Source organism: Folsomia candida, unplaced genomic scaffold (assembly GCF_002217175.1).
Source record: "Folsomia candida strain VU population unplaced genomic scaffold, ASM221717v1 Fcan01_Sc005, whole genome shotgun sequence".
NCBI classification, from domain to species: Eukaryota; Metazoa; Arthropoda; class Collembola; order Entomobryomorpha; family Isotomidae; genus Folsomia; species Folsomia candida.
The window spans coordinates 5598905-5607037 of NW_019091197.1; the positions used below are offsets into that span (position 1 = coordinate 5598905).

General features: G+C 35.3%; 1 long non-coding RNA gene across 1 annotated transcript; it reads right to left on the bottom strand.

Moving 5' to 3' along the window:
- Positions 1–1051: 1051 nt before the first annotated feature.
- Positions 1052–1482, bottom strand: LOC118435746. Its single transcript, XR_004834987.1, has 2 exons — positions 1297–1482; positions 1052–1226 (listed from the first exon to the last, which is right to left on the bottom strand). It is a non-coding gene; the product is annotated as an uncharacterized LOC118435746 (long non-coding RNA).
- Positions 1483–8133: the final 6651 nt, after the last annotated feature.

Here is an 8133-nt window from a genome sequence, read left to right on the forward strand (position 1 = left end):
TACGTCCCCACAATATAACTTCAAATATAAAATATACAATTATTTAATTTGTTATGAGAAACGATGAATTTTTAACAAATTTTGCCTTGAGCAAAACCGACTGTGATGAAAAATCTCATGATCCGCGTTGATTTCCCTCTCATTTTCCCACAATATTTGGCTTAATGTCACTTGTCACTTAATGTCGGTTATTGTCACTTAATGTCAATGTCATGACATTAGGCCTCCAAAAGTGGCATTAACGAAACCCTGCTTTTTATTACATAATGAACGCACTTTAGCAATCAGGGATTGTGTAAGATTTTATTATAAGCCCAAAAATATATCGTACCAGATTGCTATAGATTTAAGAATATATATATAATATATATATTTGCTATATATATATTGCTAAAAATATATATTGCTATAACCACATGTGGAACTGTGCAAAGTTACACTAGGGCCCGGAGATTAATTTGCATAGGTCCAATCCCACTTTCACACATGTGGATCAGCCTTTCCTTTCAGCCATCCAGAACCTGCGAGCTGACACCATTTTAGAAGAATTTTAATGCAATTGAACAATAAAGAGTATTATATTAACCGGGTGACTCAGAATTCAAAAGTTTGTGGTCTTTACATATAAAAAATAAATCACCACCAATACTTTTGGCAACCTTGTTTATGAAATTTTTACAGTTTTTTTTAATTTCCCGCGAAAGGAGTCAGATTTTCAAATTCTGTTTAATGTACTTTCTAGCCCACTAGTTTGGCTGTAAACCATAGCCAGGATTTATTCCATGGATATCCCTTGGCGATGATATCTTAAACGGTACCGAGAGACAAATACACCACCAATACTTATGACAACCCATTGTACCTAGCAAAATGTATGTATGTGATAGTATGTAAATGTGTGGATGTAAATAAATATGTGTAATCCCGGACCAGCCACGCTCTATCGGACTATTTGTAGGGAAGTACGTAAATTCAGTTAATTTATCAACTGATATATGTAGTATGCATGAATTCATGCAGGCAAATTAAAGGTGATCGACAAACATTTAAATACAATTACATAATTTATTTATTTCGCAATTATCCACAATTTCAAACGCTGAATATTTATAACATTAGATTGAATTTTGTAGAAATTTCTTCATTCTCGATTTAAGTGTAGTTATAGTCCGGGGAGCATTTTTGCATACAATTTTGCTCGATACGGCAATTCACGTTGTTATAAACTGCATGAAGAAAAAACCCAAATGTTACATATGTACCTTAACTAAAACAAATGCACTCTTTTTAACTTACCGTCGTCACATGCCATCATTGGGTAACATACGGTATAACAACCTGCATCCGAAGGCCAGGCGTAGAAAATGCAACCAATAAGTACGATCAGGTAAAATGTAGTTATCGGTGACATGTCGTGAATTTTGGAGCTGTGGAATATTGTCCTAAGTATTTGCTCAAACTATTTTACAACAGTGGCCCCGCAGTTGTCCAGTATTTATATTCACGACGCAATAAAATACAGACGCAGATTGAAAGTTTTATTACTTATATAATTTATTAAACGGCGGATTACATAATAAATTTACAGAATCATTTACAATTTACTCTTCATAATAAAATCATAAAACATTAATGAGGTTTATACCAAAATAAATTTGTTTGCAGTTACAACGCACATGGTTAAAGCCTCGAGTTACATAAGCTATTTCAAGTCACGGTAAACACGCAATGGAATAAAATACTTTACCATTCAATCTCCCAAAATTATACAAATTTGGTATGTCTGACTATGCGGTGTCTTTGATCCATTGTAAGTGTGCTGTGTGTAATACGTATATGATGGTCGGTCTTTTTACTAATTGAGATAGCTATTCAAAAGAGTCATAGCAATGTGCATAAATATGTAAAAACTTCCAACATCTCTTATCTACAAATTTGCGTCAACACGGACATATTTATCAACATTTTTTAAGAACTTGTCAGTTAAAGTGAAGTAAGTATTTACCTTTCAGAATCTCCGACATTGCTAAATACCTATTTAAATATTTATTGAATGGGTTGGGCTGAGACGAAATTTCACCATATTTCCCATCCTCAATGTTACATTTTCTAGATCTATTCTCTATTTAGTGTCATGGTTTTAAACCAGTTTTTGTTAAACTGATATCCATTTACACTAAATAAAGGCCGAAATGAAATGAAATGAAATAGATAATTAAACATATTTGCCTGACGAACTTATTACACTCAAGCCATCACCCAACCTGTAATATGTATGCTATTGACTTTTTTAATACTTTTATAACCAAATAATCTTATAAGCCAAATGTGCACACATTATTACATAATTAATCTGAAAACAACCAGTATTAATTTACATACATATTTGTAACACATACCTTCATGAAATTGGGAGCGTTTTACATTCTAAGCTGGGACTATGAGTCCGTGATAATTTTTATAGTAATCGATTATCAAATTGAACAACGTGTCCATCTCCTTCTTTGTTAACGCGTATAGGGATGTACAGATTCTGTGGTGGAAGTGTAATTTGTGATTAGAATTATCAAAAATAATTCTCCGCACAATGCAATTAGACAATTCTACAATACATAAAAATGTAATATTTAGTTCTTTTTAACACCACCTCCGACTGAGTAAATAACAAGAATACCCTTGTTATTCATAAATAAATACATTAATACCTATTTACATACATTCATGTGACTTTTTGGGCTGCATTTTTTTCTTTCCTTTCAAATTTAATATAACGCAATAGCATAATAAATAGTTTTCATCAAACCTTAATGTAATATGTGACGTAGCTACAATAATGAAATTATTTATTCTAATGTTTTAAAATATTATTTATTTCCTCATTTGAAGTATTGACATCAATAAAAATTAAATGACAATTAAATAAAGAAACCACAGCGAAGAAAGGAAACATACGAATTTAACTATTTGCGTGCATTAACTAATGCCATAATTTAATTTACATTATAGGCTTAGCCAGAGTAAATTAAAAGCAGGTTTTGTATATAGTTATGGAAATCCGCGGATGTCCAATCCGACCAGTTACTATAACATGGATCGGATTCATGTTATAGTAAATGGACGGATCAAAAAATCTGTCGGATCGGATAGGATCTGATTTGTACTGCTGGCTCGGATCTACTAACACTAGTATAATTAGCAATTGGGTGAATAAAATAATAAAATTTATCCTGATCAATTATAAAAATGACATTCTGCTTCAATTTTCTGTCGCATTAATAAATAATTATGCCATATATCTTACAATTAGTTCTAAAATACACAAAATGCTATGGCATAATAAATATGTAAAACCTACCATGCTCTGGTTACAACAATAAGCCACATCAATATCAAAAAGGCTCCAACATTTTCAAGCCTGCACAAAAATATATGTATACATCCTTTATTGGCTTCCTGTTACTTTAATTTGTATCACTGAACTCGACTAATGCACACTTATTTCTTATTCCCAATAACTTTTGTCTTAAACACGACTTCTCCGAAAAAACTAATCAACGATAAAATGATCCATATTCCAAACAAGGCAAACACGGAAATCAAATCAGTCAGAGAGAAACGTTCAATTCCGTTCTTCCTTCGCCGAGGATCCTGTCCATGCAAAATGTAGTCTACACTAGCGAGTGGAATATCCTTGGACAAATCTTCTTTAAATAGTCCAATCCCATTTTTCAAGTCGTAATGAAAGTAATGTTTATCATAATTCACATGCCACCATTCGAATATACCCGACTCATATAATGCAGCCACAATGGGAGAAATCATTTGCTGTGAAAACTGTTTCCTGATTCGTAAACAATTCCGACTTTTGAACTCATCAAAAGGTGGACTTTTTTGGATAATTCGATCACTGAAACCCCGGAATAGGAGACCCCCATATACAACGTCCAACTGCCATGTAGCACCAATCAGGATAAAACTCCTCGGAATGGACAACTTCCCCTCGTTGGTGGCGATTGGAGACCCGTCAAGCACAAATTTTATCGGGTTTTGGTTTTGGTCATGCCGAATTAGATGCATTCTCTCGACCAGGTGTTGATACTGGTTATTCCCTTGGGCAAGTTTTTCTAGCTGGAGAATCAAAACGCTTACGGATTTATTACCGCGAGCCATATATGACATTGAAAAAACTTCTAGCGGAGATATTGCCAAGGAAGCCAGATCAGAGAAAAGGGCAGGGACTGGCTTCGATGTAAGATTGGTTATCAGGACGCCTTTATAGCCATTGATTACAATAGTCAGCATTAGTATCCAGGAGATACTCATAATAGCAGAGGCTGATTTCCCGACGGGAAATGTTTTTTTACCCGTACCTAGAACCTTACTGAAAGTCATGCCCTGCTCGAAGAGTGTACCAAACAGATGGAATACCCACGTCTTGAAGATGTCTGCTGCTATAGGCGAATTTAAGGCTCCCTTCCCCGATTTTGCTAGTAGTTTCAGCACACCTGTTAAGATTCCTGCAAGTAGGGGAATACATGCTAATATAATTGTCCATGTTATCCCGTCCAACGGTTTTGAGAAAATTAGCAACGCGTCTAACTCCTCAACAATGAAGTAATTATAAGAGTTGAACAGGATGGCGTAAGCTGGCCACTCAAACAAGTCTAAGTTGCCGATGCCGAGGAAGTCACTATCGAACTCGCCGTAAGCTTCTTCTTCCCTCTCGGCAGTTGGAGTTGATACACTCGCATTTAATCTTATCTGCAACTCTGCCAGCGTGCACTGGTTCCACCTTTGAAAGTTCCAAGGCTTCGTAACATCCGCATAATTCCCACAACCTGCAGATCAATGTGGTTCAACTCATAATTAATTAACGTATAATGTATCAAATTTACGATTTGTAGTACCAATATCTTGTGGTAAATTTCTCCCTGAGAAATGTTTAGTCCATCCGTTTCCTCGGCTTTTTATGTAGCGCTGATTCATGTTCTTATTCGCAGTATACCACACGTGTTCCAGTCCAGGTATCGTTGTTGATCCAAATACTGGTAGATCTATGTGGTGTGCAGAAGTCAAACTTAGCATGCTCAATTTCCACTTTTCATTATGCCAATCTGCATGGATGAACCTAGTTGCAAAATTAATTTTGAATAGTTTCAAATCGTCAATGTACGACGTAGGGGTCCCATAAGTGACAAGAATAACAAATGTGGGCCCGTACTTCCAAAATAGGGCAAAGGCTAGGTTCAGATCTATGTTTGGTAGAATTTTTGTCGGCATAATAAATAAAATGACGTGGCAGGTTAAAAATTTCCTTGGGTTCGGGTAGCTTATCTGGGTCGTTGTTTGTCTAGCCTGATCCTGTGTCTGGATCGTACTTGGATTTGTCCCAAGACAGCTAAAGGTATCAGTGTCCTCAGTGTTATTATTTTGCATTCTAATAAATCGTAAAGAACAACCACCGAATGCGCCATTGTCTAAAAAACGAAGGGTGGACTTTTTCAATGATGGAAAAGTTGCGACCATTTTGAACAAAGCCAAAGCAAAATAAAATTTAAGGACAAAATTTGTATCCATTTTGAAACCCTCCTATTCCAGTACTGCCCGCAAGCAAACTAAACAAGGAGAGAATCAACACCCGACGTTTAAAACTAGGTCAAACTAAGCTTAAGTTAAGGTTTAGAGGTCGCTTTACGTCCGCATTAAAATTTAAATTGGGCCATGAGACATAGCCTATGCGTACAAATGGGAAATTGACCTTCATAGACAGACGGTCTCATTATTTCTTCCTCCACTTAGAGGTCTGGAAATAAATAGGTCATTTAATTAGTACTCTTCGTGTTATGTAGAATCTCATTTATTTCAAATGACATACTTGTAAATATATGTGATTTTTTAGGCAGGTTGACACATAAGACTCTTATGATAAGAGACAGTTCCTAATTTGATTATCTATATTATAATTTCGAAAAGTCCGTCCCGTGAAATTTTCCGTGACATTTCTGCATTCTGATTGGCTGTTGGCATTCTAGCTGAACCAATCAGAGAACGGATTCGATTTTTGATTACGCTTCTGATTCCCATTCCCATTCCCATTCTCATTCTCATTCCCATTCTCATTCTCATTCCCATTCTCATTCCCATTCTCATTCCCATTCTCATTCCCATTCTCATTCCCATTCTCATTCTCATTCCCATTCTCATTCTCATTCCCATTCTCACTCTCATTCCCATTCTCACTCTCATTCCCATTCTCACTCTCATTCCCATTCTCATTCCCATTCTCATTCTCATTCTCATTCTCATTCTCATTCTCATTCCCATTCCCATTCTCATTCCCATTCCCATTCTCATTCTCATTCCCATTCTCATTCTCATTCTCATTCTCATTCTCATTCCCATTCCCATTCCCATTCTCATTCCCATTCTCATTCTCATTCCCATTCTCATTCCCATTCTCATTCTCATTCCCATTCTCATTTCCATTCTCATTCCCATTCTCATTCTCATTCCCATTCTCATTTCCATTCTCATTCCCATTCTCATTCTCATTCCCATTCTCATTTCCATTCTCATTCTCATTCCCATTCTCATTCCCATTCTCATTCCCATTCTCATTCTCATTCCCATTCTCATTCCCATTCTCATTCTCAATCCCATTCTCATTCCCATTCTCATTCACATTCTCATTCTCATTCTCATTCCCATTCCCATTCCCATTCCCATTCTCATTCTCATTCCCATTCTCATTCCCATTCTCATTCTCATTCTCATTCCCATTCTCATTCCCATTCTCATTCCCATTCTCATTCCCATTCTCATTCCCATTCTCATTCTCATTCCCATTCCCATTCTCATTCTCATTCCCATTCTCATTCCCATTCTCATTCCCATTCTCATTCCCATTCCCATTCTCATTCTCATTCTCATTCCCATTCTCATTCCCATTCTCATTCTCATTCTCATTCCCATTCTCATTCTCATTCCCACTCTCATTCCCATTCTCATTCCCATTCCCATTCTCATTCTCATTCTGATTGTCATTCTCATTCTTTTGCGCATGATGAATTGAAAGTGCCACCGCACAAAATTTATTCAGCAACGTCAAAAAAATTCCCTAGCAACCTTTAAAAACTACCTTAACAAAGTCAAAAAACTTCCCTAGCAACCTTAAAAAATACATTGGCAACGTTAAAAAAAATGCTCTAACAACGTCAAAAATATCTTAGCAACGTTAAAAAAATTCCTTAGCAACGTTAAAAAACTACCTTAGCAACGTCAAAAAAATTCAATAGCAACCTCAAAAAATTCCTTAGCAACGTAAAAAAAATCCCTAGCAACCTTAAAAAATACCTTAGCATTACTTAGCAACGTCAAAAAAATTCCCGAGCAACCTTGAAAAACTACCTTAGCAACGTAAAAAAAATCCCTAGCAAAGTCAAAAAATTTCCTCAGCAACCTTAAAAAAATTCCCTAGCAATGTCAAAAAAAATTAATATTGTTGTGACCCCATTATTCAATTATTTGTGCTCTTATTTAACGCCGTAATTCTAATTTTCGTGGAGGCCAGTCAACTGCATAACGCTCTAATTTGATTTTGTTACATTACTGTTAAACAAAATGTGGCCCGTCTTTAAGGCGGGCTTATAGGCTAGTTTATTTATATTTTACACACTTTTTAAAAACTGTTTTTCCTCAATTAATCATTGATTGAATGATTGATTGATTGAGGCTTTATTCATGTGTCTGACAAATTCACAGTAATTAAACCATTCTCTTCCATAAGTGACACTATGCAATAAACAAATTTGTATGAATATTTAATATAACTATATACATAAAAGAAAACATAAAAAAACGTAAAAAATCGGTTGAGAAAAAGTAGCATATATGGACTGGGCTAATACATTGAACAAAATCAAATTGTAACCAGAATAGGAATCCGAAATAAGAGACACGTTACCCAAATCCATAATTCTCAAGTATATCAAAAAATTCACTAAAATTAAAATCAAAATTGAACATGTCATTTGTCTTTGCAAACATAAAAATTTGATTACGAAGTGGGTTCAACAATTTCAATAATCTCTGCAAAAGTTTTTCATAATTAATGGGACTGTGAATAGGGGGAAC